The sequence below is a fragment of the Hyalella azteca genome, unplaced genomic scaffold, assembly GCF_000764305.2.
Source record: "Hyalella azteca isolate HAZT.00-mixed unplaced genomic scaffold, Hazt_2.0.2 contig256, whole genome shotgun sequence".
Classification (NCBI taxonomy): domain Eukaryota; kingdom Metazoa; phylum Arthropoda; class Malacostraca; order Amphipoda; family Hyalellidae; genus Hyalella; species Hyalella azteca.
Window position 1 is genome coordinate 154,221 of NW_025930611.1, and position 22,655 is coordinate 176,875.

At 34.8% G+C, this 22,655-nt stretch overlaps 1 long non-coding RNA gene across 1 annotated transcript in view; it reads right to left on the reverse strand.

Moving 5' to 3' along the window:
• Positions 1 to 2,823: 2,823 nt before the first annotated feature.
• The window catches only part of LOC125179531, a 24,921-nt gene continuing 5,089 nt past the window's right edge, over positions 2,824 to 22,655 (reverse strand). The window contains exon 3 of the long non-coding RNA XR_007157297.1: positions 2,824 to 2,931. This is a non-coding gene — a long non-coding RNA (uncharacterized LOC125179531). The remainder of the gene's footprint in view (positions 2,932 to 22,655) is intronic.

Here is a 22,655-nt window from a genome sequence, read left to right on the forward strand (position 1 = left end):
ATCTATAAGTTCAGAATGTTTCCGCATTAAGAGGAATCATCCTAATATAAGTTTATAAGGTTGCTTGCTATAAGACTGCATGATTTAGAAACGAATTCAAATTATACTGCAATGCAAGTACAGACGGTGACTCTAATGGGGATAATAACAACAATTGTGAGTGGATTGTTCGTGCGGCGACCGAGCCATGCAACCAAAATTACGCTATTAGCGGAGATTATGAACAGAAATGCAAGCAGGTATCAGTGCAGTAGAGGTGCAGCTCTGTTTTATTAAACAATGTAATGTATTGTGACGGTACGGCCTCATTAATAAACATTTATTACAGACTACGTCTTTTGAAATAAAAACTTCTCATATTCAATAATAAATTATTATACCAACGAGGGCTTCAAAAGAAATCAAGTTACATGCATGAATGACTGCCTCGCAACAGACCTCACGAGCAGCCCCGGCCCTCAAGGTCTCAATAACGGATTCATGACTCAATAAAGCTGAGTTTATTCACATGTTGGCAATAAAGTTCATACGTCGCACACACGCAACACGCACACTCACTGCAGGTAGGCATGCACTATCTTTAGGTGATATTTTATTGAGATCTAGTATAATAAGTGTCTACGTGCAGGATTATGTAAATTAATTATATTATAATTCTATAGTTCCCCACGAAAACAAAGTCACCTGAATTAATGCGAATCTTAGAAAATGGAACCTGTAGCAAAAACTGCTGTAAATTTGGCAGTGTGACCCAGTCAACTATGAAAATGTGAAAATAAGTTAAAATGTATGAAAATCCATGAACGGTCTCTAAAAGATTTCTGTATTATCAATAGCATATATTTAGTTGTATTTTTATTGCGATAATGTAGCAAAATTACAATGACTTCTGCAATAATAACTAATAGCATTAAGACCCCTAGACATTTTTATTTTTCTTAGGAATTGCAGGAAACTGTTTTGTACGCATGCATATTTTCGACTGTTTAATAGTTTTCATAAAATATACATTAGGAACAATACATAAGTTCATGCTACGTTACTTCTACTGAATCAGTCGTGTTGAGATGATGCCATATGTTGAAAATATTGAAGAAATAGCACGCCGTACCATAGTTATGGCGAGTGGGTCGCCAGCAGTTATGATGCGCTATTGCAACATCGCGACTGAGAGCGACTCTGCGAGGGTGTGGCGGAGGGAAAATAGAGATTAAAAAATGTTTATTAAATTTCACCCCTAAGGAGAATGAGCTTGAAACCTGAGTTGGAATTTTTTTAAAGTTTTTAACCTAGGTATCGAAAATATTTTGCTATTAATTTAATCAATGAACAATATTTCTCAAATTTAATTTGCCAATGCGTCATCCTAGTATTTCATGCAAGAATCTACCAATGTATAAGGCAATATATACAAAACTTAACATGCTAACTATTTGTGAAGGCGGTGGAAAAATTCTCTGTATTATGAGAAAAATTCAGATTCATTCGTTTTGCTGACAAATAAATATTCTTCCATCGCAAAATGTGCAACATTTGACAGCGTTTCAAAGCACGGGACGCGAAAATGTTCAAAAGCAACGCCGGCTTGAGTTGCTGGTCTCTAACCCTTCTTTAAAATAACTCTCATTGTGATAACGCTTCTAAAGGATCCACATTACATTTATTCTCTTTGATATCATATGTTCCTACACGCGAGGCTTGAAAGGTTAATACTCAATTTGTAATACAGCCTTAATTAAATGTATAGACAAAAATCTATCTTGCCTCAGCATCGCTCTCTAATACTTGCTTCTTTAATAGCCTCATGAGCTTCAAAATTGGAATTATGGAATTAATTAATTTAATAATATTTCATTAAGTAGTTGGCTGTGTCACCGTATAAAACTTGGAATCAATATGGTATAAATCCACGCGACCAATATTCAGAACTTGATTTTCGAATTATGCTTCTTTGAAAAGTCAAAAATTTTAAATAGTTATTTGAATATCGTTGCATTCATTGAAGAAAAATTGCATTAAATATATAACTGAGACATAATAACCTATAAATTGATCAAATTATATCTGAGGGTAACTAAATCAATTATCATAAAACAGAGCCGGAATTATTTCGACACAACGCGTGTCAGGAAGAATAACAATTAGCAATTTCATTTCCCTTGCAATATAATATGACTTTATTACGATGTTTAATATTATTTTATATTCTACGAGGCCTTCAAAATGAATCAATATACACGCACGAGGACATTGACCTAATAAGTCAGTAGCAGCCCTCGCTCACGAATTCACGACGTCATTCATGACTCAAGAAAGCTGAGTTTATTCGCATGTCACGAATAAGTTCATGCACTCACACACGCAACACGCACTCACAGCAGATAGGCATGCTCCATCTGTAGGTGCCATTTACTTGAGAGCTATGAAAACAGTTTGGAATTACCATAACTCAAATATTCAATAGTTATCCTCAGAAAAACTTAGAAAATTTTTGCATGTCGTAGAAAGTTGAATTTCATTATGTGACATACCTTCAATTGACAATTTTGATCGGTTCAACACGACGATTAGTATTGAAAGAGTAGGATTATGAAAAATTTAAAATTAATTTTGTAGCTAATGAGCTAGAGATTGAAGAATCCCTGTTCCGAGTCGTACAGATGAACGTCCAAAATCAACAAGAACGCAGGAGATTTTAATTAATTAATTTAGTATGCAGGAGATGTTTCAGATATCTTTTCATTTAACTTATGTATTGTCTAAAATCTTGATACTTTCAGGTTGTCCCACGGTTGGGAGGAGGCAGTCTTACAGTAAGCAACCTTATAAACTTATATTAGGATGATTCCTCTTAATGCGGAAACATTCTGAACTTATAGATGGAAGAAATGTGCCGTGAAGTGATATTAAATTTTATTCGTTTGAATGTTACTAAGATTCGTTAAGAAGAGCAGTTTGCGAGTTATACGGCTATACGTATAAGGCTCTTGGTTACACCGGCCGGTAGAAAAGCCGGTCGTTCCTCCTATATCTGTATAACTCGCGAACGAAAGCAAAATAAAAAAATTGACACGAGCTAAACATCACCGTTGAGTGGTTAGGTATTTATATACAAACTTTCCTTGAAATCTGTTCTGAAATTGAAAGAAACTTCTTGATCGCAGTGAATTTAAGTGACATATTACCAGGCGATACGGGTCGAATATAAGGAAGTGTGAAATCAAGAAAAAAAAACTCGCAAACGAAGGTAAAATAAAAAAATTTATAAGCTAAAAATCACCGTTTGGTAGTTAGGAATGTATATTCAAAATTTCGTTCAAAACTGCACAATAGTTTAGAAGAAATTCTTTGATCACTGTGAATTTCGGCCTGTTTCGCAATGTACGCGTAACTCACGAATGGAGGTAAAATTAAAAAAAAAATACGTGCTAAACATCACCGTTAGGTTCCGATGAATAAGTGTTCCAAGTTTCATAGAGCTGCGTTCATTAGTTTGGCAGATATTACTTGATAGTCGAATTTGGAGATTGGTCGTGAGACAGGCCACGAGTCCGGCCGTATATTCGCCCGAGACGTCCTAGGTTGCTAGTGCTGAAACAGTTAAAACAGCTGAAAAACATCTTGGTTCACTAAATGGGTTTTATTCGTGAAATACACATTTGTGTTTAACCTTTATCTTTTAAAATTGCAGCGAACTAAATGTCATGAAAGAGGCGTATGTCTGTGGGGGGCGCTAGAAATTCACTAGGGAGCCAAAGGGGGCACCAGCCTGAAAAAGTTTGGGAACCACTGATTTATGGCAATCAGGGGCCACACTTTCAAAACTCGCTAAGTGAACGTAAGAACTTACGCTCTTATTTTCTTGTCTCTGATTGGTGGATTTTGCTTGAAAGGCCGTCACGATTGGCTGATGAACTTCCGATCAGTTAACTTTTTTGAAAGTATGGGCCCTGAACTGTAACCACTGGGCCACACTGTGACCCAAAGACTAATTTTTAATATCATTGACTGACTAAAATTTGTCCGAATTTTTATTCTTTGCAAGAATCTTTCTATAAACCAGCATATAATAAAAACTTTATATTCTATTTATTTACTGGCGGGTGTAGGATTACTTTTATTTATAAGACAAATGCAGATATTATCATTAATATCAATTGTAAAGCTGACAATCATTCCATACATCAATAAAAGTGCGGTGTGGCGATATGAATGTGCCTCCCTTCCTTCCTGCTTATCTGATGGTAGTGCAGTCGCAGCTTAGAATGGGAAATTTGAAATGATTGAATTGATAAGAGATTGACTTACTTTGAACGGCGGCCATAGTCTTTGGTACACAACAAGTAATTCTCTATATGTTCCGTAGTTCGATTGCTTGATAAATATCGCTCGTTTTCTTTACATTGTGACGTGACCGGCAGGCAACCCACAACATGCATCAGTTGGAGGTATAGTTATTCCGGCACAAAAATGAAATATTTTATATCAAATTGCGTTTTACGCATAAGCAATTAATTGTTCGGTTTATCCTCCTGCTCATTTCTTCCGCACGAATATTTATGGCCGACAGATTAGATTAATTTCCATAAACGAATTAATTCAGTTCATAGAGAAATAAGTAATCCTTTATTACTCAATGTAGTACATATTAAGTCTAGTACACATTGAGTGACTGCAAAGGAAGTGCTGCATTCTTCATTTTCTAATTAGCCCAAATTCTGGGTGTATTGTAAGAAAATAGATCCGCTGGTAAATTTTCAGTAGGGTAATTTTCCAACAATTGCGTAGAATTCATTCTTGAGTAAATCAACAAACTCATTTTCTGCATTATTTATTTCCATATTTGCATTCTGATGTCTCTTATTCGGCCAAATGATATGAATCAGTTGGTTCAATCCTCAAATTTAATTTAGTTATCCATCAATATGGAAAAATTTCAAATTGCTGAAGCCAGACAAAACAGAATTGTATTCCTCAATTTATTGTCAACGTTCAAATCGAAATATTATTTTACTTCGAAAAAAGTAGATAAAATTTCGTTTGTCGTGAAAAATTGAAGAAAAATGTTTTATTCATTTCATTTACATATTACTACGAAAATTTTTTATGCCCATCCACATTTTCAGTTAATATTCTAGCATCTAGTTTAATTGAAACTCATTCATAAAAGATATTTTTGGAGCCGAAAGGCAGAAGGCCGTCGTAATGAGAGTATGATGATTGCTCACACGCAATGGAAGTGCAGTATGCGTAGACTGGCATACAACGTGGCCTACTTCCTAACGGATTACGAGACTGTGACGCTGGATTACAAGTTCCCCATGCCTAATTTATCGACCAAAAATTTTTTTTAATTAAAAATGAAATTTAGTTAACTTTTCATTTCAAATTGTGAACAAATCAATTAAGAAAAAGGATTTATTGTGAAATTTTTCTTTTACGGGTGGAAAATCTTTCTGAAAAAATAATTTTCAGAATCATTAAACTATCATGGAATTAAACTATCACCAGAGCTTGCTACGGTCACCTCAACTCTGAACAGTGCGTCACACCTCATCTACGATGCAGCTCTTCTTAACGAATCTTAATAACATTCAAACGAATAAAATTTAATATCACTTCACTTATTTCATAAGAGGGCACCCACCAAGAAACAGGTAGCCGTTCATTAGAAACTTTTATAATTTTGAGCATTGTAAGCCAATGAGAAAATATGCATATTTTTTGTTTTATTTGTTTACTTGTAATTTTGGTTGAAGCTGGTTTAAACTTAAACTGGTTTGAACTAATAACCAGTTTCCCATAACAGAACTGTATGTCGTTTGTACTCGTATATTGTATGTGTTGAATAAATCACTTTTAATGACTTGCAAGTGTGACGTCATAATGTCCAGGCATTTGGGAATTGCTGCAGGACAGATTCATGTTTTATGTACGCTCTGCAAAGTCTCAAGATCCAGCGTAGCATTCCACAGCTCCCTGCTTCTTATTTATTGATTTCATTGCTGGAATAAATGCTTAATAATTATTAGATATAACAGACAGCCTTTAATGATTGATTTATATGTCCACGATGACCGCGCTGCTGCTCGCCATCACTCTCCACTTTGGACAGACAAATTTGCTTAAAATTCCGGCAAATACTGTCGGTAAAATTTTTTATTTCACCTTTCCAATATAAAAGACAAAGTTCTTGTTGCCTAATGCAACAAACCATTAAAAAAACTTTTACAAACAGTTCTAGAAGCGTGTATCCTTCACTAGTTTTCTACTTGAATTAGAAAATTCTTCAGATATTTCGAAAACTATCACTGGAGGACTAACTAAATAATTCAAATGGAACGATCAATGCGTTGCATGTAGGGTCGAATAAAACTTTTGTTAGTTCATCAAGTCTACTACATTATTCATGATAAGTCAAGTGAATAAAATTAAGTTATCGCTTAATGAAAATGTTATACTAGGACATATCAATTTCATAAAACAATAAGTTTGAGATTTAGCTTGCGTCGAAATATTTCTTTATCTTCGGTTGTCCTGATGTTCTCTTAAGAGATATTTTCTTTAACCATCGGACTTTAATTGATGTAATCAAGATACTTGTATAATAATTATACCATTTAATATCCTAACGATAAAGTTCAGATGACGTTTTAATTTGAAGTTGGAGATTCATATTTCAATTATTTGAATACACATGCCTACAAATTTCGCCTGTATTAAGTTAGATGTTTTTTGAAGCTATAAATAATGATTTCTTGAATGCCTTAAGGACTTTTTTCTGGTATACTGGATTGACATGGAACGTGCCATATATAATTAGTAAATTATAAGTGTTAAATGTATTAAATGATAATCGTTTGAATGATAACAGAGCAGGTAATGTCATCATATTTATTTACATATGGAACAGTACAAAGCAACTTAACCGACAGATGATTGACCGAAAACTGTAGCTAATTACCTTACACTGTAACTACCCTCGATAAGGTAACTACCCTCCTTACACTGTAACTACCCTCGATAAGGTAACTACCCTCGATAAGGTAATTACCTTTTTACACTTCATGAACATGCAACGAACATGAGTTTCTAGAAGTGATCATGTTCAATGTTATTTATAGGCCGTTGAAATTATCCACAAATATGCCCTGCAAAAAAAAGACTATCATTTTTACGCTAAGCCTATTTTATTTTAAGCCTAAGCTTAACTTAAGAAAATACAAGTAACTTTTTTTATATAATTCAAACTTGAGACAACCAATTACTGAAGCTGATAGGCCGGAATAATTGAAGGCTACGTTAATAATTGAAAAAAATCATAAATACATAGGATCTTTTACGATATACTTACTACCATCAATATATGATTTAGAGACCCACAACAAGTGTGATGATATTCGTTGATATTATCTGATGATAATTGTGATGTTCTACAGCGCCGCATCTACTTATACGTACCTGACGTGCGGTACAAACGTACCAGACGTGCGGTACAAACGTACCAGACGTGTGGTACAAACGTACCAGACGTGCGGTACAAACGTACCAGACGTGCGGTACAAACGTACCAGACGTGCGATATAAACGTACCAGACGTGCGGTACAAACGTACCAGACGTGCGGTACAAACGTACCAGACGTGCGGTACAAACGTACCAGACGTGCGGCACAAACGTAACACCTCATCTACGATGCAGCTCTTCTTAACGAATCTTAATAACATTCAAACGAATAAAATTTAATATCACTTCACGGCACATTTCTTCCATCTATAAGTTCAGAATGTTTCCGCATTAAGAGGAATCATCCTAATATAAGTTTATAAGGTTGCTTGCTATAAGACTGCCTCCTCCCAACCGTGGGACAACCAACCTGAAAGTATCAAGATTCTAGTCAATACATAAGTTAAATCAAATGATATCTGAAGCATCTCCGGCATATTTTAGAAAGAATTCATATTAAATTTATATGGTGATCAACGTTTTTAATGTACCCTAATTATTCATGGTTTAGAAACGAATTCAAGTTATACTGCAATGCAAGTACAGACGGTGACTCTAATGGGGATAATAACAACAATTGTGAGTGGATTGTTCGTGCAGCGACCGAGCCATGCAACCAAAATTACGCTATTAGTGGAGATTATGAACAGAAATGCAAGCACGGATCAGTGCAGTAGAGGTGTAGCTCTGTTTTATTGTACAATATAATGTATTGTGACGGTACCGCCTCATTAATAAACATTTATTACAGACTACGTCTTTAGTAATAAAAACTTCTCATATTCAATAATAAATTATTATACCTACGAGGGCTTCATAAGAAATCAAGTTACATGCATGAATGACTGCCTCGCAACAGACCTCACGAGCAGCCCCGGCCCTCAAGGTCTCAATAACGGATTCATGACTCAAGAAAGCTGAGTTTATTCACATGTTGGCAATAAAGTTCATACGTCGCACACACGTAACACGCACACTCACTGCAGGTAGGCATGCACTATCTTTAGGTGATATTTTATTGAGATCTTGTATAATGAGTGTTTACGTGCAGGATTATATAATTAATTTATTTTATAATTCGATTGTCACCCACGAAAATTGCCCGAAGAAAATTATTACGGATCGTAGAAAAAATTGTAGCATAAACGGCAGTAAATTTAACAGCGTGACACAGCCCACTAGGAAAATGGTAAATAAGTTAAAAATATAAAAATATAATACGGTATCTAAGTAATTTTTATATTATCAATATAATATATTCAAATTTATTTTATGGATAATGTAGTAAAATGGCAGTGTCTCCCGCAATAATAAATAAAAGCATTAAGATCTCCTGTTATTATGTGTTATATTGTTTTTTTTCTTAGGAATTGTTGGAAATTTGCATGCATGCATATTTTTGACTGATTAATACTTTTCATAAAATACACTTTAGAAACAATACATAAGTTCATTCTACGTTACTTCTAATGAATCAGTCGTTTGGAGATGATGCCATATGTTGGAAATATTGAAGAAATAGCACGCCGTACCATAGTTATGGCGAGTGGGTCGCCAGCAGTTATGATGCGCTATTGCAACAGCGCGACTGGGAGCGACTCTGCCACAAGCGTGTGTGGGTAGGAGGGGTTTTTGGTGAAAGGAAATAAATAAATAAAAGAAAGATGAAAAATATTTAATGAATTTCACTCCTAAGGAAAATGAGGTTAAATCTTGAGTAGGGAAGTTTATGTTTTTAAGCTATGTATCGATATTGGTTTGCTATTAATTTAATCAATGAACAATCTTTCTCCAATTTGATTTGCCAATGCGTCATCCTAGTATTTTTTGCGAGAGTCTACCTATCTATAAGGCAATATATACAAAACTTAACATTCTAACTATTTATGTAGGTGGTGAAAAAATTTTCGCTATTATGAGAAAAATTCAGATATTAGCATCAACTGGCAACATCATTCATTCGTTTTGCTGACAAATAAATATTCTTCCATCGCAAAATGTGCAACATTTGTCAGCGTTTTCAAAGCACGGGACGCGAAAATGTTCAAAAGCAGCGCCGGCTTGAGTTGCTGGTCTCTAACCCTTCTTTAGAATAACTCTCATTGTGATAACGCTTCTAAAGGATCCACATTACATTTATTCTCTTTGATATCATATGTTATTACACGCGAGGCTTGAAAGATTAATACTCTATTTGTAATACAGCCCTAATTTACGATACAGACAACAACATAGCTTGCCTCCGCATTGATATCATACTTTTTTACTAGTCTCATGAGCTCAAAAATTCAAACTTTTACTTATTTATCATATCTCAGGAATAAGCTGTGTGTTGTGCCACCGTATGAAACTTTTAATGAAGGTGGTATAAATGTATGTGAATAATATTCAGGATGGAGTATTTGATCATTTTTTCCAATATACAACAAAAATTGTGGGTGCTCATTGAAAAGAAGCGCTGACAAGGAAGATAAAGTGTATTTAATATAAAATAAAGACAAAATAATCTGTCAAACTCCCGAGTATATGTAAGGGTAACTGCACCAATTGTCAAAGTACAGAGCCGGAATGTTTTCGATACACGAAACGTGTCAGTATGAATAACTATACGTAATCTTAACTCCGTTGCATGATAATTAAACTTTATTGTGATCCTTAGTATAATTTTTTGTTTGCTACGAGACCATAATAAAGAATAAATATATACATGCATGAGATCATTGACCTAATGAGTCAGGAGCAGCCCTCGCTCACGAATTCACGACGTTATTCGTGACTCATGAAAGTTGCGTTTATTCGAATATCATGAATAATGTTCATGCTCTCACACACGCTACACGCACAGACATAAAATATGTATGTACCATCTGTATTAGTCATTTTATTGATATCTGTGAACACCAACTTATTCACACTTTACAAAACTTCAATATACTACAGAGTTAAAACTGTTATATGTCCTGCAGTACATCTAATGAAAAAAACATCAGGTTTACCTCTAATGGAAAAATAAAAATGATTAGTAGATTTACATTAGATTTCGATGTCGGCACCAGAAGTATAGAACAACTATATTAATTATGGCCAGAAAATACATTTTGTTACATCAATAATTTTATGCTAAAATGAACGAATAATTCAAAATTAATTTATTGAAATTATCGGCAGTGAAGTTGAGTAAGTCAGCACTCCGAGGCGTAAGTAATGAGGTAAATCTCTTTCAACTTCATATCCTAGGTATCCGTTAGCAAACATGCACTTTAATAAATACTATCCAAGCATGTCATTTACTTCAATTGCTTCATGTATTTATTGTTTTTTCGATTACACTAAGCAGTCTGAATAGAATGATTGTTACTTACTCATAAATGCCTACTGATTACTACGATATGATCTAAATTTCTTTCATAACTAATCTATTCTTATACACATGAATTCATCAGTCAGATAGATAATTCATCGTGACTGCTCAGCTAGCAGAAATTATTGACAAAATATGTTTTTCTCATTTTGTGATTTGGCAGACGCTGGTCTGAAAAAATTCCTGTCTCAACCAAAGTTCCACTAGTCATGCACTGCCGATTTCCAGGCGTAAATAAGGCCCAAATAATTTGTGGGTAAATTTGAACGCTGTTTTCTAGGAGTTTCGTGCAAGCAACTGACACAGCAATTAATGGTGTTTAGTGAGGGCGAGCGGTGTTGTTGCTGGTACCACGTAGCCTGCATACCAAACTGTAGGAGGCTGCCTGAGGGTAAACACTTGTGTCCCTTGTGCGCGATATCTGAATAATATGCACCATGTTGTACGTGGACATGATAAAGTAATGTTAATGTTTGTCCTAGTTGAAAACGTTGCATCACACAAAGACACCAAGCGGAATTTATTTATTATTGCATAGCCGCATTGAAACAAAAGATAACAGATAAGATCGATAACTACAAGTTTGATAAGACCAAAAGCAACTAGAGTTTCAGTCTGCCTTCTCATGCTACTATCTTTCAAGTAATTATTAATATTATTTGTATTATGCATCATAATCAGCCAATAATCCACCGTTAAAAAGGTTATTTAACGAGCAGCTCATATGATTTAACAGGAGAAACTTTTAATATTAATGGCTCTACAAATTTACTCGTCAGCAAGCATCAGTTGAAGGTTTAGTTATTTTTGTACATGAATTAAATATTTTATATAAACTGCATTTCACGTATAAAAAATATTGTGCGTTTGATCAATTTTCATGATGTACTGAAGTTCTTCTTCTTCTTTGCAGGGTGTCCATTTGGAGTGGACTTGAAGCCGCAGGTCTGCCAGATGGATGACCGTTGGGCCTGAGAGCTTATAGCTTGTGGTTTTCAGCTTCTTTGTATATGAAGTTAATTGCTGCCATTTAGTGAGGTTGGCTGATGTAAGCTCAGTACAGGATTGGGTAGAAGTTTACAGGGAACATATATTAGTAAATGAAATGAGTTACTGCTAATGTAATTTAGATAATTAGGGCTGCTAATATAACAGCCTTCATTAAACAAAAAAAAAATGATAATAATAGCAATAATAATAGAAATATATACATAATTATAATAATACTGAAAAAACCTAGATGATCTACTTGCTAATTCAAAACATATATCAGCAGTTGCCATGCATTAACAATTCTATCATGCTTGCATATATACAACATTGCAAGGCGCTCATCTAAAGATCGCTTAGCCTAACTGACTTTAAAATAAATACATTGAAAAATTGAGAGATTTTCTGTGACACCTTATCACTAAAGTTACCTCCCCCCAGGAGATTACAAAGGTTTAGTTCTACATTGACACATGACGTTGACAGTCCAGAAGAAAGTGAACAATTGTGTCTGTTGTGTTGCAGGTGGCGCACTGATCAGAATCACTCATTTTAAACAGGGAAGTGCTTTTCCAGGTCCTGGCACTGGACAGCAAATCTTGCACAGATATGACCAGAATATATACGGTCATAGATAACTTGTGGTGTATATGAACCCTGAATAGACGAGATAATAAATAAATTTTGTTCAGTCCGTGATCCTATCGTTTCTGTGTTAGCAAGAAAATTTGATTTTCAGTTAATAGAGGACCAAGTAATACTTTACTGCAGTATGTAGTGCATGTTAAGTATGGTACATATTAAATGACTGCAAAGGAAGTGTTGCTATTGTTATTATCTCATTAGTCCAATTTATGCGGATACTGTGAGAAAATAGATCCCGTCATGGCTTTGGTAAGCTTTCAGTTGCCTAATTTCCCAATAACTACATAGAATACATTCTTGAGTTGATCAACAAACTCACAATATAGAAACGGGCAACATTTCCTGCATTATTCATTTGCATTATGATGACGCTTGTCCAGCCAGAATGATATGAGGATGATAGTTGAATTTTGTAATTTAATGTTGTTACCCATAAATGTCATGAAATCTTAAATTGTTGAAATAAAACAACAAAAAATCTGATTTGCGCATCTATCGTCAGCTTCACCGTTAGAATAATGAAATGTCATCGTAAAAAAACGTAGAGAAAATACTTTTTATTTCATGAATAAATTTATTGTGTTTTATCAATTTTATTTACAAAATAATATGAGAAAATACTGTACGCACCCCGATTCCTCCATTTCAAGTAGTAGAGTTAGTTCGAAAAATAAAAATTTAAAATTTTTTGGAGCCGCAAGGCACATTGCCATAGCAAGAGCTGATGAAGGTGGAACTCACGCCTTAGAACTCGACTGTCCGCTGACTTGTCTACAACGTGACCCACTTTCTAACGGATTACGAGACTGTGACGCTGTATTATAAGTTCCTCATGCCAAATATATCGACCAAAGTTTGTTTTTCTTTATTAAAAATTAAATTTGGTCAACTTTCCTTCACAAATTGGCAATAAATTAGTCGTGAAAAATGCTTTAATTGCCAAACTTCTCTATCTTTGGTAGAAATTCTTTCTGAAAAATATTTTTCTGGATCATTAAACTATGAGAGCATTAAACTATCACCAGAGCTTGCTACGGTCACCTCAACTCTGAACAGTGCGTCACACCTCATCTACGATGCAGCTCTTCTTAACGGATCTTAATAACATTCAAACGAATAAAATTTAATGTCACTTCACTTTTTTCATAAGAAGGCACACACCAAGAAACAGGTAGCCGTTCATTAGAACCTTTCTTTATAATTTCACAAATAAGAAAATATGGATTTTTTATTATTATTATTATTTTTTGGTTGAAGCTGGTCTGAACTAATAACCAATCTCTCATAGTAGAACTTTTTGTTGCTGGTACTCTAATATTGTATGTGTTGAATAAGTCACTTTTAATGACTTGAAAGTGTGACGTCATAATGTCCAGGCATTTGGGAATTGCTGCAGGACAGATTCATGTTTTATGTACGCCCTGCAAAGTCTCAAGATCCAGCGTAGCATTCCACAGCTCCCTGCTTCTTATTCATTGATTTCTTTGCTGATATAAATGCTTAATAATTATTAGATATAACAGACAACCTTAAATGATTGATTTATATGTCCACGATGACCGCGCTGCTGCTCGCCATCGCTCTCTACTTCGGACCGACGAATTTGCATAAAATTTCGGCAAATACTCTCAGTAGGATTTTTTATTCCATCTGTCAAAAACGTAAGACAAAATTCTTGATACGTAATGCTATAAACCAATTGCAATAAAATGAGTATGTGACCAACACTTTTAAAGTATGTAACCAACACTTCTTGTACCAACACTTCTAAATGAGTATATCCTTTAATAGTTTTCTACTTGAATTAGAAAATTCTCAGGATATTTAGAAAATTATTACTGGAGGACTAACTAATTCATTCAAAAGGAACTATCAACGCGTTGCATGAAGGACCGAATAAAGCTTTTGTTATTTCATCAATTCCACCACATTATTTGTGACATATCAAGTAAACAAAATTGAGTTCGCAACAAATGACTATGTTATGCTAGGACATATCAATTTCATAAAACAATAAGTTTGAGATTTAGGTTGCGTGGAAATATTTCTTTATCTTCGGGTATCCTGATACTCTCATAAGAGATATTTTCTTCAACCATCGGACTTTAATTGATGTATTCAAGATACTCATCTAATAATTATACCATTTAATATCATAACGACTTTCTTATAGATATTTTTATACGCTTGGCACCAGATTCTGAAATTGAATTAGATACCCATGAATATATTATTATATGCTATGTACTTGTTGCGCTGGAATATTGCTTATACTACTTTTTTCTAATTTTGCCTCGCGGAAAATTAAATTCAAATTCTTTCTGTGCATATTTTTCTGACTGAAATGCGAAATGAAGATCAAATGACAATTCAATATAAAGTTGAAGATTTTCATTTTAGTTATTTGAATACACATGCATACAAATTTTTCTAGGAGGCGATGGAGTCCAAAACGAATCTGAGGCTATAAATGATAATATTTTTGATGCCTTTAGGCAATTTTCTGGGATACTGGATTACATGGAACGTGCCATACATAATTGGCACATGATAAGTGATAAATATATTAAATGATAATCGTTTGAATAACAAAGCAAGTAATGTCATCATATTTATTTACATATGGAACAGTACAAAGCAACTTAACCGACAAATGATTGACCGAAAGCTGTAGCTAATTACCTTACACTGTAACTACCCTCGATAAGGTAATTAACTTTATACACTTTATGAACAATGCAACGAACATGAGTTTCTAGAAGTGATCATGTTCAATGTTATTTATAGGCCGTTGAAATTATTCACAAACATGCCCTGCAAAAAAGCCTAACATTTTTACGCTAAGCCTATTTTATTTTAAGCCTAAGCTTAACTTAAGAAAATACAAGAAACTTTTTTATAAAATTCAAACTTGGGACAACCAATTACTGAAACTGATAGGCCGGAATAATTGAACGCTACGTTAATAATTGAAAAAAAAAAACAGAAATACATAGGATCTTTTACGATATACTTACTACCATCAATATATGATTTAGAGACCCACAACAAGTGTGATGATATTTGTTGATATTATCTGATGATAATTGTGATGTTCAACAGCGCCGCATCTACTTAAACGTACCAGACGTGCGGTACAAACGTACCAGACGTGCGGTACAAATATTTATTTGTATTATGATGTCCAGCCAGAATGATTTGATGAAGACAGTTTGATGTCAAAATTTAATTATGTTACCCATCAATTTGAATAATTTTCAAATTATATTATCTGGACAAAAAATTATTTAATTCTTCAATTATCCAGCTTTCGTAACGTTGAAATGACATTGAAGAATAAAAAATTATAGAAACGTTCGATTTCCACTCTGAATCAGAGACAAGTACTTTATCAATATTATTTACAAAATAGTATGCTGAAAATCTGTGCCACCTCGAATACCTGCTTACATATTATTTCGAACTAAAAAAGATTATTATTTGGAGCCGTAAGGCCATGCGATCGAAACGATATAAAGAGTGTTGTCTCCATGCACTTGAACTCGACTGTCCGCTGACTTGTCTACAACGTGACCCACTTTCTAACGGATTACGAGACTGTGACGCTGTATTATAAGTTCCTCATGCCAAATTTATTGACCAAAGTTTGTTTTTCTTCATTAAAAATGATTTTTTGTCGACTTTCCTTGTCAAATTGGGAATAAATTAGGTGCGAAAAGGATTAGATAGTGAAATTTTCCTATTCTTGTTAGAAAACCTTTCTGAAAAAATATTTTTCTGATACATTAAACTATCGGGGCATAAACTATCACCAGAGCTTGCTACGGTCACCTCAACTCTGAACAGTGCGTCACACCTCATCTACGATGCAGCTCTTCTTAACGAATCTTAATAACATTCAAACGAATACAATTTAATATCACTTCACGGCACATTTCTTCCATCTACGAGCTCAGAGTTTATCCGCTTATCCTTCCATCCGCTTATGTAAAGAAGTTTGTAATTACTACCAATAGATGCACAACAATAATCGTAACGGATCCTTCGCGATATTCTACTGGCATAGCGCTTTCCTCAGAGGATAAAGTTTTAGGTATAAAACTACCAATATCTGACCTAAATTGATTAAATTCAAGTTAATCAATTTAGGTCAAGTTAAACATGTTCACCTTCATGAAGCAGTGCCTGGAGTTTGTGATATTATATTCAATAAACATTCCACCAGTTGTGAGACGAGGAACATTGCGAGTTGTTTTAGTACTGTCATTAAGTAGTGGTATAGAGAACATGTAATTTTATGCAGAAAAATAAAAGGGAAACAAAAGATCCAAGTCCTTATTTCCGGCAAGGATAACTTTGAAACAGCAAACGGTGATTAATGGAACATAGAAAAATAGACACCGAAATGCGAGTTTGACACCGGATATAGCAGCAAAACCTTTATTTAATATTATTAAATGGCATAATCATTTAAATTCTGTTGGAGAGATTAACTACGTCCACGACGTGTATTAATATACAGGTCTGCCGACCCCGAAATATTTGGCTATACTGTTGCTGAGAATATGAATAGAATATGAATAGCATAGTTAGTGTCGACAGTTACTGTCTGTTTTTAGCGTTTGTTCAGAGAATGCGGTCAGGAAACAGAACATTTGGTAGAATTTAATCAATTTAGGTCAATTATTGCTAGTATTATACCTAAAACTCTATCCACTGAGGAAAGCGCTATGCCAGTAGAATATCGCGAAGGAACCGTTACGATTATTGTTGTGCGTTTATTGGTAGTAATTACAAACTTCTTTACATAAGCGGATGGAAGGATAAGCGGATAAACTCTGAGCTCATAGATGGAAGAAATGTGCCGTAAAGTGAGATTAAATTTTATTCGTTTGAATGTTATTAAGATTTGTTAAGAAGAGCTGCATCGTAGATGAGGTGTGACGCACTGTTCAGAGTTGAGGTGACCGTTGCAAGCTCTGGTGATAGTTTAATGCTCTGATAGTTTAATGAATCAGAAAAATATTTTTTTCAGAAAGGTTTTTCAACAAGAAAAGGAAAGTTTCACTATTTAGTCCCTTTCGCAACTAATTTATTCCCAATTTGAGAGGAAAAGTTGACAAAAATTCGTTTTTAATGAAGAAAAACAAACTCTGGTCGATAAATTTGGCATGAGGAACTTATAATGCAGCGCCACAGTCTCGTAATCCGTTAGAAAGTGGGTCACGTTGTGGACAAGTCAGCGGACAGTTGAGTTCAAGTGCATGGAGGCTTCTCTCAACCTCTCATTACGATCGCATGGCCTTGCGGCTTCAAAAACTATTATAGGTTTGATGGAATTATTAACGCTAAATTCAGAGCCAGGAATCCAAATGGGGACAAAATTTCAACATATTGTTTTGTAAATAATATTGATAGAACATTTTTCCCTGATTATGAGTATAAATTGAACGTTTCAAGCGTTTTTGATATTTTTCACCATTTCAACATTACAGCCGATGCCTAATAAGTGAATTATGTCCATCTATTTTCTGATTAAATTATATAAAAATTTACCAAACTTATGGGTAACAAAATTAAATTTGAGCAGCGAACAGCGTCATCAAATCATTCTGGCTGGACATGCGTCATCATATTGCGAATAAATAATGCAGGAAATTTCGCCCTTTTCAATATTGTGAGTTTGTTGATTGTAATGAAGTAGTATGCAAATTTGCCAGCACTGGCAATCAGACCGCTGAGATTAAGCGCGACCAGCTTCGACGTGGTCGATAAATTTGTGGCAGCCGTCAGTCAAGCTGCTGATCCCGACTGGAACTTTATTGCCAACATGTGAATAAACTCAGCTTTCTTGAGTCATGAATCCGTTATTGAGACCTTGAGGGCCGGGGCTGCTCGTGAGGTCTGTTGCGAGGCAGTCATTCATGCATGTAACTTGATTTCTTTTAAAACCCTCTGTAATAAAAACAATATATTATTGAATATCGCATTATATTGGACACAGAATTAAATTAAAAAAATAAGACTGCAAATATTTATCATCCGAATCCTTATCAGCTACTGAACTATCATAACAGTTCAAAACTAAAGTAGTTATCCATCAATAAACTTTTGAGTTTTAACTAGAGAATATATTCTAACCATCATTTTTATCTACAACTTTTCAAATATTTGAATGGAATTTCTTAGATGTAAATATAAATTGTCAAAATAAAGGCAGCAAACTCAGTTGTTCGTGTATGATTGATTATTCATATGAATAAACAAAACATTCATTGACAATTTTGATCGGATAAACACGACACAAAACTGAGTGGAATATTGAAATAAAAAAAATCATAATTTTGTAGCTAATCAGCTGGAAATTAAAGAATTTCCCATTTGAGTCGGAAAGATGCATGTCTATATCTGCCAATATGCGCGAATTTGTTGGGATGAATCTTCATGGCATGCTGACGATCTGTCAAGTCTGTCTTTCACTCTCAACCCGCCAATTGTATTTGTTTAGCCAAGCCATGCTGGTATGAACATGTGATATCAAAGAGAATATATGTAATGTGGGTCTTATAAAAGCGTTATCTCAATAAGAGTTATTTCAAAGAAGCATTAGAGACCAGCAGCCCAACGTTGCTCGGAACACATTTCAGACCTGGGGCCGTATTATCAAAACTTCGTAACTTTTTGTACTTCCGACAAAAAAGTTACGTGTTACGTAAGTACACCCTAATTTTGGCATTATCAAACATTCGTACGTAAGACTTAGCTAAAAGCGTACTATCAAAACTATCTGGCCAACTGACCAATCAGAGGCTTTGGATTTGTTTACATTCTGTGAACTTCGATGGCGGGAATCGATGCCTTCGATGGTATCGACTATCGAATGCTGTCTGTCGGTATTGCTCCTTGTTGGCCCAGAAAAAGCCGTTCTAAAATAGTTGTGAACTCTTTTTAATAGACAGCATGAGTTGAAAAAGAAATCTGTGTACGGAGCTAAAAATTATGGTTGGCAGAGATATAAAGTACCGACTGGAAGGAATGAATGAAATGAATTTTTGAAAATGAATGAAAAAATTTGTGAAAATTAAAAAAAAATAAATTAAATTTTTTCCAATAGCACTGTTTAGCACGATCACATATTTTGATCGTGCAAATGTTGCACGATCAAGTAGTGGATGTAAACTTTCATAAGTTATCATATGAAAGAGACAGAAAGAAATCGTAGGGAACTTCTTCGCCATGCGTAGCACTCTAAAGCCCCGTCCACACGCTCAAACTTATCGTCAGTCTTGCATGTCATGTCAGGTTTGACGACAAGACGGAGCGTGTGGACGCTCAAAGTTTGACGTCTTGCATGATGGGTGGGCGGTTTGAGGTTTGACAAACCTGGGAAAGACGGACGGGCGAAACCTTTGGCTTCATGAAGACTGACGATAAGTTTGAGCGTGTGGACGGGCAACCGACTAATTGGTCAAACTTTTACTCTATCTCAGTCTATATTGATGATGAGAGCTGTGACATTGTTCCTCGCTAGCTCTGGTTTTTCATATCCCAGGATATCCGGCACTTGTTTCACGATTTCTTTTGGTGAGTTTATCGAGTTATATCGTAGTTTCCCATGTTTATGGTAAATTAAATCAAAGAGCTACAGTCACAAGAACAAGAGAGCACTGGCCTATGCGGCATTGATTGCTAAGTGCTAAGAAGTTGTTCATACAGCCAACAAAGACTTTGTAACAATGAAAATAAACTCTTTATCGAAAATAATGTGCCACAACGAAGTCGTCAATGCTGTCTGATGCAGATAGGAATGCTGTATGTCAACCCTCATTGTGGTATTTTTTAAAACCATTTTCGGGACCACCGCGTACATTTGCATCGCTTTAAACTAATTATGGTGGCACAAACTGCGATCACTGCAGCGAGCAGCACTAGCTCCTCCATTGTCGCCAACGCACTAAAAACTGAAGGAAAGTTTGAGCGTACGGACGCTCTTCAGTCTTCCGTCAAAGTCGGTTAAACCTGGCAGGACATGCAAGACTGACGATAAGTTTGAGCGTTTGAACGGGGCTCAAATTATATACCCAATCGCCATTACGGCAATTTTAGGGATCAAAAATATTTTATAGAAATAGCATCAAAACCATGCTATGGAAATTTTCAGTTCCAACCGACCCAGAACTACTGATCATTAGGTGTAAAATTGACGTATCCGGAAATGATTGAATCACTAACTAAATTATTCTTACGTAATCACTTTCAAACATCACTACAAAACTAATGCCTCTCACGTTTACGCATGTTTGCATAAAAGTTGCTACTCATATACTTCATTTTGTTCGAAATTTCAGGAGAATATTGATTATGAAAATGTTTTCTCTGTTATAATATAGATTTCTGGGGATTAACAATTAACTTAACAAAATATATAACGTAAACAATATATCACGAGTTTGATGATCTTATATTATAACTGCGATCGAAATATTGTAGATAGTAAATATATGTTACTCATAATTTACAATTTTAATTTATTTCATTCATAATATAGAAATAATTTATTCGTTTATGTTTATTACGCATTTATGTCTTCTTCGACACGTGTGATCATCCAACATGAACATTTACTGTAGTTTATGATACTATTTAATTTTCTACGACTTGCAAAAATTTTCTACTGATTTTTTGTACCTAACTATGGAATTTTCGACTTAATAAAATTCCAAACTGTTTTCATAGACTTCAAGTAAATGGCACCTACAGATGGAGCATGCCTATCTGCTGTGAGTGCGTGTTGCGTGTGTGAGTGCATGAACTTATTCGTGACATGCGAATAAACTCAGCTTTCTTGAGTCATGAATGACGTCGTGAATTCGTGAGCGAGGGCTGCTCGTGAGGTCAATGGCCTCGTGCTTGTGTATTGATTCTTTTTTTACGTCTCGTAGCAAACAAAAAATTATACTAAACATTGTATTAAAGTTTAATTATCATGCATCGTAAATAAGATTATGTATAGTTATTCATCCTGACACATGGTGTATACCGAAAAAATTCCAGCTCCGTATTACGGAAATTGGTGTAGTTACCCTCATATAAAGGTGTGGAATTGACAGGTCATTATGGCTTTGTTGTATACTCAGTACACTTTTTCTTCCATGCCTGTAATATATTCTGATAATTTCCCACAATTTGCTTACTGATCGGGAGAGGATAGTGCATTACTCAAGTTCTGAGTATTATTCACATGGATATATACCAAATTGATCCGATGTTTTATACGGTAGCACCGCACACTGATTATAGTGGAGATATAATAAATCGAAAAATTATATCTTTAGGGCATGATAAGGGTATTAAAATGTATTAATTATCGCGGCGAAGGCACGATAGTTTGTGTCTATATCGTTAATTAGGGCTGTGATACAAATCGAATATTAATCTCTCAAGCCTCGCGTGTAGGAACATATGATATAAATGAGATTATATGTAATGTGGATCCTTTAGAAGCGTTATCACAATGAGAGTTATTTTAAAGAAGGGTTAGAGACCAGCAACTCAAGCCGGCGTTGCTTTTGAACATTTTCGCGTCCCGTGCTTTGAAAACGCTGACAAATGTTGCACATTTTGCAATGGAAGAATATTTATTTGTCAGCAAAACGAATGAATAATGTTGCCAGTTGATGCTAAATAATGAACTTTACTCATAATAGAGAGAATTTTTCCTCCGCCTTCACAAATAGTTAGAATATTGTTATATGTTGCCTTATATATAGGTAGATTCTTGCAAAAAAATACTAGAATGACGCATTGGCAAATCAAATTGGTTAAAGATTGTTCATTCATTACATTAATGGCAAAATAATCCCGTTACATTGGTTATAAACGTACGCTTTCCAACTCAGGATTTAACCTCATTCTTCTTAGGAGCGCAATTCAATAAATATTTTTTACTATTTATTTTGCCCGACGCCGACAAAAAAAAAAAAACACCCACACAGGCTTGTGGCAGAGTCGCTCTCAGTCGCGATGTTGCAATAGCGCATCATAACTGCTGGCGACCCACTCGCCATAACTATGGTACGGCGTGCTATTTCTTCAATATTTTCAACATATGGCATCATCTCAACACGACTGATTCAGTAGAAGTAACGTAGCAC